This window comes from Chelmon rostratus, chromosome 11, assembly GCF_017976325.1.
Source record: "Chelmon rostratus isolate fCheRos1 chromosome 11, fCheRos1.pri, whole genome shotgun sequence".
In the NCBI taxonomy this organism is placed as follows: domain Eukaryota; kingdom Metazoa; phylum Chordata; class Actinopteri; order Chaetodontiformes; family Chaetodontidae; genus Chelmon; species Chelmon rostratus.
This window is the reverse complement of record NC_055668.1, coordinates 18800721-18812737: the sequence shown is the minus strand read 5'-3', so window position 1 is coordinate 18812737 and position 12017 is coordinate 18800721.

Here is a 12017-nt window from a genome sequence, read left to right as displayed (position 1 = left end):
TGGACAGATTGTAAAGCGACCTAAGGGAAGTTGTCATTTTTTTGTGCATGTTTATGATTTTGGGCTTTATAAATAAAATGTAACTTGGCTTAATACCTCTACTCCACTACATTTTTGAAGCCAGTGTTGTACTTTTTACTCGACTGCATTTATTTAACAACATTAGATGCATTTTAGATTCAATATGTTAATACAAAATAGAAATCAGCTAATAAATTATGATATTATAGATAAAATACCCGACAGTATATAAAGTAGCTGAAGCTAACCCTGCCTTTACCAGCTGAGAAGCAGCTTGTGACTGGAGGGTCGCCGGTTCGATTCCCCCCACCGGACTGGCAGAGAAGCTTGGGTGTGGTGGAGTACCCCCCCTCATTAGCCGGCTGATGTGCCCTTGAGCAAGGCACTTAACCCCCCCATATGCTCCCCGGGCGCCTGATGTGGCAGCCCACTGCTCCTGTGTGTTCACTGCATGTTGCATGTGCATGTGTGTGTTTACAGTGATGGGTGAAATGCAGAGAATAATTTCCCAGTTTGGGATCAATAAAGTGAATAAAATTAAAAAAATAAATTAAAAATATAATATACTATGTGTTATTCTGAAATAATTATTCTATATAAAATATTTTATATATTCTTATATATTCTTTATAATGAATACTTTTACCTTTAGTACTTAAATTACATTTTGATGCCAATACTTCTGTACTTCTTATGAGAGATTTGGAATTTTGAATGCAGGTCTTTTACCTGTAATAGTTTCTACACTATGTTATTGCTCCTTTTAATTAAAGGTTCTGAATATATCTTCCACTACTGCAAAAGTCTTGATGAACACTATTGGATTTGATAGATAAGTGAAGAGTGGTGACCTTATACTTGTACTCCACTACATTTCAGAAGGAAGTGTTGTACTTTTTACTCCACTGCATTTATTTGACAGGTATAGATAGTCGTTATTTTGCAGATTTAGATTTTACATATCAGAAATCACATGATGACTTTATGAAATAAAACACACTGTTAAGATTACGCTCGCAGCCATTTGGCTTCTGACTCCTTACAAAAACGCAGTGTCTACTTTGGGCTTTTTGCCAAATTTCAGCTGTAAATGATTGCTTTGTTCTCAGATGGCTTTATTTTATTTTGGCTTTCATTATTATTATTATTATTATTATTATTATTATTATTATTATTATTATTATTATTTATTTATTTATTTTTTCACAATATATTAGAGAATATTCCAAATAAGGGACTTGTGTGATAAATCAGCACCTGACCCTACAATGTATCTGGCGATGTTTACGAGGGGGCCTGACCCCTTGGTTGGAAACCACTAGACAAAAGTACTTAACTGTATAGTTAGCTCTAGTTAGTGAGTAAGATCATCGTCCATATGTGGTGTTGGCCTGGATGTCACAGAGATCTACAAATAGACCTCACTCGTTATCCCTTACTGAAGCAGGGAGAGATATGAGGGGATAGTGGGATGATACTATCTATTGGGGTAAAAGGCATGGTGCAATGCAAGTAAATTAGCTGCAACGACAAATCATTTTCATTATTGAGTGATCTGCAGACTATTTTCTCAATTAATTGTTTGGTTGATAAAATTTCAAAATGCCCATCATAATTTCCTGAAGCACATGATGCCATCAGATTGCTGACACCAGTCCAAAACCCGCCACATTTGTTTATTATCATATATTATAACGCCTTGATTGAACAACAAAAATAAATCAACAGCAATGTTGCCATTTGTCAAGCTCATTCAGCTTCAAAAATGTGAGAATTGCATCTTTTCTCTGTTTTTTATTGTTATAATCTGAGTGTGTTTGAGACAATAATCTGAAGATGTGACTTTCTGCTCTGGGAACATCTGATGGACACCTTTCATTTTTTTAAAGACCAAATGATTGATTGATAAAGCCCCTAAAAAAGAGACAGACAACAATTAGCTGCAGCATTAACACCCTGTGTGGCATGTTATGGTATGGCAGCCAAGGGTTTAACTGGTACTGTATAAAAAAATCACCTGCCTCAAAGAAGTGAAAAGAAAGAAAAAAAGAGGAACTTCATTAGTTTTGGTTTCACCGTCACTGCATCTAACTGAGACAACAACAGCATTTTAAAAATCTGGCTTGAAAATGAAACATTTAAAGGCGTCTGTGTGAGCAGGCTCGGAAATCAACAAACCAAACAAAGCGTGACACAATACTCTAAGCTTACAGCTCATGATGAATAAAGAGTTCAGGGTCTGGACAGTGTCTGTGGCTCCAGAGGCGGTTCACTACAGTAATCTCTGCCCCTGAGGTGATTTATTTTGAAAAAAAGGAGATGACAGTGAGCTGTAATCCTGTTTTGAGCTGGTCAAAGGGGACAAAATACAGAAATCTGTCAGCGTTTGTCAGCTTTAAAAATAATAGTAGGACAGAGAAATGGTATCTGTTTAATAGTAGACATGTCAAGCTCAAACCACTTCTCACTGATGACTGCAGTAAACCAAGCAACACTCCTCCCTCAGAGTCTCAACTGAGTAGTCAACCAGAGTGTAACGTGTGTGTGTCTGTGTGTGTGTGTAAGAGAAAGAGAGAGAGAGAGAGAGAGAGAGAGAGAGAGAGAGAGAGAGAGAGAGAGAGAGAGAGAGCTTTATCTGTCATCACTGTCAACAAAGTGTCAGTTGATTGGTTTCAGATCCCATCTTGACAGAAGCACAAACACTCTCTCTCTCTCTCATACACACACACACACACACACACACACACACACACACACACACACACACACACACACACAGAGAGAGAGAGAGAGAGAGAGAGATGTTGCCAAATCAAACTTGTCTCATCTGGAAGTGAAATGGTCTATTAAGGCCAAGACTGCCATCTAGTGTTACGTACACAACTCAGCTGACCGCTCCTTGGGTTAACTTGGTGACTGAAGGTGATTTGTGTTTGTCATTGTTATTGTGTCCCTGCTGTACGTCTTTCCTTTTCTCCATTAAAGGGTAAGAAGCCACAAACAGTCTTAAGATGTGTATAATCTCATAAGAGAGCACATTGTTGCTGTGGCTCAAGGCTCTAGGAAAAATAAAGCCAGCAGCAAACTCTGGACAAAACAAATTTGGCACTTTCACACAGGAAAAATCAAGGGGATCAAAACAAAGCTGCGAGTCTGGCTCCTGCAGCAGTGCGTGAAAATCAAAGATGTTAAAATGTTTTCACAGCCTTATTCACTACCTCTTAATAGTCATCTGACTCATCCTTGATCAGTAAACAGTACTATGAGGTTGGTAGCATTTTTTTTTTTTTTTTACTTTCGTCATGCATCATCCATAAATACCTGTAAAAGGAAGTCTATACTTTCAACCAAAGTGTTGTGTTAAAGTTTTCAGTTTCATGTTGTGACAATGCTGTGGTTAAGGTCTAGTTAGGTTTTGGCACAAAAACCACTTGGTTAGGAAAAGATGGCTTAAAATACCGGTTTTGTTGCCACAAAAACGGCTGAAAAACGTCTGAACGTCTTGTCAAAAATGTCTGTTTTTTTAGCCACAAACACTCACACAGTGGTCTGCTGTTTGGCGGTCATCTCGCCTAGCTGTCACACCACCCCCTCCTCCTCCTCAGCTCATATACATTTACTGGTAATCTCAATACATCACTTTGATATCTATAGTAGAAATGCTAATATGATGCATATGAAACACACAAATTTGTTGTATCTGTGGTTTGCAGAAACTTACAACGGCGGCATTTTATTCTGCCGGCTGGGCTGATATTTGAGCATTTTGAGGGCCTTTGCAAACACCACAAATCCAGTTTTGTGCGTAAGCCTTGTGTGCATTCATACCTGGGAGCTGCTGAGATAACTGCAGTCTTACGGGACTGTCGTTAGTGAGCAAGATGGAGGCAGATAATTGAGACAGGAAGGAGGTCAGTGAGAGGTGGGCGGATAAGACAGGACAGGAGGATGGAAGTACTTAGTAAAGTTAACAGAGGAAAATGACTGCGTTAGCATTGATGGGGGGTAATGTCATCAACTTGATGTACTGTATCTGCAACGTACACTGAATTTGTTGGAGACATACTGGCCCAGCACAAATGATGCTCAGTGTATTGAGATATGAGTCAGATCAACACAGAGCCAGAGCAAGCAGCTACAAGAGGACCAAACTAGTGGACCAAAAATGAAGGATCATGCAGTTCAAATTATGTAACCTGATGTCTTTCAAACACCTCACAGTTCATACTGCAGCCTTCCTGTTCAAAAGTCTAGATAGATGTCTTTGCATAAATTTTGGACCCAATCTACCTATGCATAAATTAATGTTCAAAAAGAAAGAGACCCAATCTGAAAGACATTTAGACCCACCACAGACGGACCCAAAGATAAGATGAGATCCCCAAAGGTGAGGCCGGTCTATCCAGCAGGATGAGAAATTCTTTTATGCCATAGAATTGTTAAATTCTCAGGATGAGTCAGCTGATCAATCTGCCATATACTGTGATATTAGTGGGCGATGATTGTTTCAACCACAGATGACTGAGCTGGATGTACTCCAGCTTTAATGCAATGCTTTCAAGATGCAATGAGATTTCAGGGGCTTTCAACAGTTTGCCCCCTCTATGATTATAAATCACCATGTGATCACTGATATAAGCGAGAATCACACATATTAACCAGTGGTCTCAATACTGTACTTGTTCTGCAATCAGTTAATAAAATACGTGCTTTGGTGTAGATTAAACTACCCAGCAGTTAACAAACTACAGAAAACGTACACATGCACATTAATGTACCAAAATGAATAATCCAATAATATGATACATGATAGTAACACTCCCAGACACCATGTTAGTACACTGTGAGTACTTTTACTTTGATACTTGAAGTACAATCTTCTGCTGCTTGCAGCAGGACCCTACCTGAATATGATAAGGACCCAGCCTTCACTCAGCTCCAGGCCCAAGCACAAAAAACCCTGATGACATCAGTGGAGTAATTTTTCTCCCTTCAGAGCCAGAAGACATAAAAACACTTTCACAGGCTCACTAGTTCTCATGTCAAGCAAAATGATCTTCATGTGTACGTTTTGTGTGTGTGTGAAAGACACAGAAAGGTCAAAAAAGTCACAGCTTATTGACAGAAAGCCCAAAGAAAAGGACAATATGTTTGAGCGTGAACACATCTTTTCTTTGGGAACTCATGTTACTGATCTCGCATCTTCCAAATGCAGGGAAGAGCTCCCTCTGGATTTATCTTAGATCAATCTGATGCTTTTACTGTAAATCTGTGCAAGAATACAATATCCAAAATGGAGATCTCTGGGGGTACACTACTCAAAGTCGAGAGTGCATCCCTCTGAGAATGGGAATTTGTGCCCCAAGGTGACACTTTTCATGAACAAGGTCCAGTTTGTCCTGACATTAAGTGACAGAGATCAACCGAGGGAGCCTGACCTTTCCATTGACCAGAACAGCAAAAGAAAAAAACGGAGCGGTGGAGGAGGAGACGGGCCAGAAGAAAGGAAAGGAGTCATCAAATATTAAGTAGTAGCCTCAGCGGAACAAGGAGGTAATAATTGTTTAAGTGCTACTTTTCAAAGGCTTTCTCCCCTGCCCTTGATTTATTTATTAAACTCAGTTTCCTCCACAAGGATACAGTCTCATGATATTGTCATGTCCAAAGGACTGAGAATATATGTGCATTTAAGTGTGTGATGTTACACCCATGGCTTTTTCCATGTTACGGAGCAAGAGTCAAAGACTGGACGTCTATCTCTGCGCAACAACGTTCTGCAAAACCAAACCAAACTGTCACAACAGTCGAGTGTGACTCAGCAAAGAACAGGCTCTGTTATCCAAGCAAGCCGAGCCGAGCTGAGAGGAACTGTTCTTAACGGGTGTCAGTGCACCACCGGTCAGATCTCATCACAGCACTGTGATGCTTCATTTGCCCGAATCATAGCCTGTCTGTAATCAGTCACATGATTGTTTTGTCAATGATAAAATGTACTGATCATGCTTTATGTATTATGCTGGATATTGATGAAAGCTTGCATCACAATCAGCTTCTTACTTAAGTCAAATTTCCATCCAAAGTTTGCCTTAATTTTGACCAAATGTTCAGAAAATATGCTAAATAAAATTTGTGTCCATCCATTACTGCTATGTAAGTACTGGAAGTTGAAGTTGACTGAATTCTCCAGTCGGGTGTCATTGAATCATTGCAGGAGAAGCAACAAAATGACATAATAAAAAGAGCACCGGTCAAACCTCAAACGAAGGTGTGGAGTGTAGAAAAGGCGGGTTTGTTTCATGAAGCCTGTTATTTGAAGAAGGTTACAGCCTCCTCATCGCTCCAAACAGACCTGATGTTTTCATCTGCTGACATTTTTTGTCTCTTCAGTGGACGTTTAAGTCACATGCTTCATGTATGTCACAATATATTCGCTACATTTGTTTCCATTGCACTTTTCACATGTCACTTTTCCACCTCAGCCAAGCGTACATTTTTTGTCATTACTGCTTGTTTGTTTTTTATGTGCAAACTAAAAAATGTGCATAAAAACAGTTGGATGAAAATGCACTTCATAAGAAATGAAATTAAAAGTGAGAACTTAAGTTTTCTGCATTTCTTTTTTTCTCTGTGCTCCTCTCACTAGTTTGATGTGGGCGGGGCTGAGTAGGAAAAATGTGATGTCACATATTTCTGTGCACCAATCAGAATTTTGCAGCATTTGAACCACAGTCTGATGGCAGTTGGTGGCTTGTTTGGTCAGTGTTAATCAAATTTGATCAAACCACACACACGCACACACACACACACACACACACACACGTGCACACACACACACACGTGCACACACACACTATCATTTCAGTCCTAAACTCTGTGCAGGGCCATGCACAACAACACCGCGGAGCCAGAGTTAGCTATATGCATAGCTAATTTACATCTGTGGTCCCTGAACAGGAAGATATTAAAAACCAATGTGCACTGCAAACAATACAATACAAACAATTAAAAACAAAACACATATAAAAGAACATCATACAAAATATACATTACATAGTCTCCATGTTGGTTCCATACAAAGGTTTAGATCAGTGATCACATGATTGATTTCGCTTCAGCCATGTTTTAAGTATGCGATGCTTGTGGCTTGTTGGTATGAATCTAAAATCGTATTCACTAATGGATGTATTAGTTCCTGCACAAGAGTCCACACAGAGAAAGGAAGCCTGTATACAGTATCTAAAAATAGCCAAAATTCAATTGAATTATTCATCCTCACAAAAACAAGAATGTCCCCTCTCTGCACCTTCATAGCCCTCTATGTCCCTATTAAAGAGGATATTTACCTTATAATATTAACTTGCCAATACAGTAGTGGTTACTGTCATCTCTCTTCCTCTTCACATATGCCTGCCAGCCTGGCTGAAACCTGATCTCCTGTTTGTTGTATTCTGTTTGGCACAGCCCATAAGCTGCCATCACTGCTAAAATGTTGCCTGTATAAATCAATAGTTGACATCCTGCCAGACGGGCAGCCAGAGAGTTTAAAAAGAAAGCAAGCTCTAGAGAGAGACCGGGACAGAAAAAGACGGAGAGAAGACTGATACTGTAGTGTGGGGTCTTTCAGTAAGAACTGCAGGATGAAGGACACAGTGGCAGGAACATTTCATAGCAACATCAGATTACAAGCACTGTTTCATAAAGGAAACACAAGCCATGACTGTTTTAAAAGCATCTGATGCGAGACCATAAGAGGACAGCAAATGGGGAACGTAAACAAACGACAGCCAGCATTTATATCTACACCTAAGCATTCGAACTATATAAGGCCATATCTGTACAGATTTACTGGAGAGCCACTGTCAATTGCAAAAACAGCTGTCTGAAGCACGTCAGTCATGTTTGCTCAGTTGTGTCCTGTGGCTGTTAGTCAGGACATTATTACTCTTACTGAGGCTTAGCATGGTTTGTTTTACAGGACACTGCCACTGGTTGATGATGGTTTCTTTGGCCAGTATCCAGCTAGTTTCTCATAGTCAGACGTATTTCCACACCTTGTTTTAGCACTGTGCCAGTGCAGGAGAAAGGTCTGATCATTCGGGTATAGGGGGAAAATCACTGTCCAGAACTGAACTGTTCGGCTTTACCTGACGCATTGAGGTCTGTTAGCACAGTGTGGCTCGAGGAGTCTGTAGCAGCACCACATGCTAGCCTTTCTCAAACAATCACAGCTAATAAAAGGAGCAATCTTACTCAGATTTACAGATTTACCAACATTTTCTTGACTGAGATAGTAATTCTTAGTCAAGAAGCCATTCAGTCAATCATTATATTGACATGAGGATATTGCTTTTAAAAAAAAAGCTGGACAGATCTACCTGTCAGACAAGTAGATCCATCTGCCAGACTGGAGAAATGTTTTACCGGGTGCGAGAGAAAGATAAACAGACAAATCTCACACAGACAGCTGCAAACGACAAAACTGACTCACAGCATTTATCACGTCAGCATACGTGAATTTAGGACTGACCTCGCGTCGCCCTGAGGGAAGAGTTGGGCGTGCAGCGAGCAGGATGTAAACAGCATGACAGTCCAGTGGCTCCATAGAGTACAGACCCCAATGTGCAGGAGTACATTTCTTTAGTCAAATGGGCAGATGCAAATACACACAATTAGCCTCAAATACGACACATGAAATCAACAGTGAGCAGGGAAAATACAGAGGAGAGCATTATGACCTGCCACTGCTCACTGCAGACACACACGCATATCGCACAACAATACACAAGTGTGCACACGAGCAGATGCTGCTTTGCCTTGCAAAATGCTGTTGCGCAAACTCAAAGCAACGATTAATTTGTTGCACACTCGTTCAGTACCGAGCCCACATCTCCACCAACGCAGACAAACACACACACGCATGAAGGAGCACAGATTAAAGTGAATTTATTGCTGTAAAGCTTACCTGAGACAATAATAGAGAGAAAAAACAACAGGAGTCTAAACATCATCATCTCTGCCCTAATTTTCTGTCTTTCTTCATTGACACATTGCAACAATGGCTTTTTGCCTATTAAATACTGTGATATGTTATGACAACCTCTGCAAACAGTAGCCTAATTAAACTATATTAGATAACATGGGCCCGATATAGCCTCCCTGCCTCCACTCCAGAGTGTGACACCAACCAAAGCGCCGACATATCATTGTCATTTAGTCTAATAAAAGATGGCTACTAGCCAAGCCCACCTGGAATTACTGGTCTGCTTTCTTTCCTCTGTAGAAATACTGACAGTAAAGTTACTGCCATTAAGATGTGGCTTTGTCTTAATTATATAAGAAACTCTAATGCTATAATGCAACTGTGGGCAGACTTACAAAACTAATAACTGCTTTTAAAGTTAAGCACACAGTCATCATTGCCTCATGAGCACTGCCAAAACTGGCACTCGCAGAAGCCTGGTTAAGTGAAGATATAGCCAGCGTCAATGTTATTAAGTGTTCTCTTTGCAGCATTAGCATCTTATTAATATTGCACACAGTGTGGTTGCTTGTGTCTTTAAAGTAGTGTTCCTGTACATAATGCATGACTGTGTGTTGTTGTCATTGCTCTGTGCCGCACATTTATTTTGGATTATAGGAAGTACTAGAAAAGCTCACTCCACCTCTGCCTTCCTCAGACAGATGCGGCCACCCGGCCGAATGACCTCTGACAACAGTGGTCAGGTGCTCATAGGAACACTGACTCATGTGCACGTTTAAATACACCATGAGCCCCCTTTTAACTGAGTGGTCTCCACAAAGCTAACTTCAAGCTAGGCAATGTGAGCAGGCTGGTTGAATAACTCACTTAACACAGATTGATGATCCGCAGCCTGTATAGTGTGTGTGTGTGCTTTATCTCCGGCTAACAGGTGACAAGTAAAGCTACATGTAAGGACAGCGTGTGACGAGGAGAAGAAGAAGAAGAAGAAGAAGTGGTGGAAGGAATCTGTGTGTTCCTTCTGTTACAGTAACGCAGACACAGATGAGACAACACATGCAAGAGAAAGGCGCAGAAGATAAGAAGAAAGCTCACCGTCATGTTCCATGACTTGACCCAGGGAATATTATCAGCAGTGTGAGTTGATCCTTGCCTCTTCCCGACACACCACCTCTCTGCCTCCCTCCCTCCCCCCACTGACTCCCCCTCCTCCCTCTCTCAGTGTCTGCCGTCTTTTCCTCTCCCCTCCCCTTCTCTCTCTCTAGCTGTCCACTTCCCTCCTCCATCGCTCAACCCTCCCACAGTCTCTCTCCACTGTCTGCTACTCACTCGACCCCTCCTCCCTCCCTCCCTCCCCTCGCTCCAATAAAGAACATTAAAAGTTAATGTTTGTTTCCATCTCAGTTGCTCCTTCTCCCTCCCAATCTGTGTCTCCTCCTGCATTAATCTCCATCTCGCTGCCTGTCAAGTTTTTCCTCCATTCTCTGGCTGCTGAGTCTGGCTCCAGTCTCACCCATTTCTTTTTTCAGTCTCCCTCCTGTGTCGAGGTCCCACAGTGACGTAGGTAATAAGGAGAGAGAGGAGAGGGAAGAGGAGGATGCAGATGAGGAGTCACTGCTAATGGTGAAGGTTTGGAAAGAGGGAAGCAGGAGGTGTGATGTGTGTTGAGTGCGTTTACTTTTCCGTGTCACACTTTTCTTCATCTGTGTTTTTATTGCAGGTCATCTTCAGCAAATATGACCAGACCTCACTGCAACATTATCAATACAGTAGTAAAGTGGTAGAGAGAAGCCATGTTGATTATATAATGAGTCTAAAGTGCGATTCTGTCAATCCATTCTAACAAAGCAGAGTCATGCAAACAGATCAACAACAGCAGCTTTAACTTTATTTCATTTAATTTGAACTTGCTTCACTATTTTATTATTTCCATTATTGATTTATCTGTTGACAATATTTAATCTAACTCAATTTGTTTAATCTATAAAAAGGTCTCACAAAATGCCCATCATGCCAGAATGTTGTTGAATGTCAAATTAAAGGTTAAAAAATCACTTAATATTATATTTACAGTTATATGAAACAGCAAAAAGCAGCAAATGTGCCTATTTGAGATGCTGAAATCAGAGAATGTTTGGCATAAAAAATGACTAATCGATTATTAAAGTGTGACGATTCATTTTATCTATTTTAATTCATTCTTCACGTACTGGAATATGTGATGAGATCTTCCGCACAAAAACAAACACACAATTTCATGCCACAGTTAGAGTACGTTTGGTTATTTGTCAGATTTCTGCAGTCTCTCATGGCTCCTGTGATCAGGATGTGATGACAGTTGGTGGGCTGTTAGTCGCTGTCTATGAGATCTGATAAAACCGCACCCACACAGTCTGGATGGAGCGCATTAGTTCTGTTTTTCTGTGTTAACCTCTCAGTAAATAATACCTATTATCCTTGATTGTTGCTGAGTAAAACAACAGTTAATATTAGAGAGAACTCAATCAGATGTGAGGCCAAGTTTTTTCAGGGGCTTTACATGTAAATTGCAGACTGGGGAACACACCTGAAGAGCATGGCGCCACAGTGACTGTCCACTGGTAAAAACAATGCAGGTATTAAAGCCAGTTATTATCACAGTGCTAAATAAATCAATACCATAAACTCTGAGATCGACATGAGGAGAGAAAAGAATCAAAGAGACAGAGGGAGAGTGCAGACAGATGGTCATTTTCTTGTCATCTGTATGCCAGTGAAGGTCCATTGTGTCTCCTTTAAATACCCACTCATACACACCGTGTATCAAGGACAGTTGAGTTTTAATTTCCTTTCCTTTATAAAACGAATCTCTTTTGATAGTGAAGTTCCACCTGTGAAAAGAATAAGTGGAGCAGGACATTATGAAATACGCTGATGGACTGCAAGTGAGAGATGTGTATCTGTGTGTGTGTGTGTGTGTGTAACGTAAACACACGCAAATGTCCACACAGCCATTACGTTATTGACTGCATAAGAG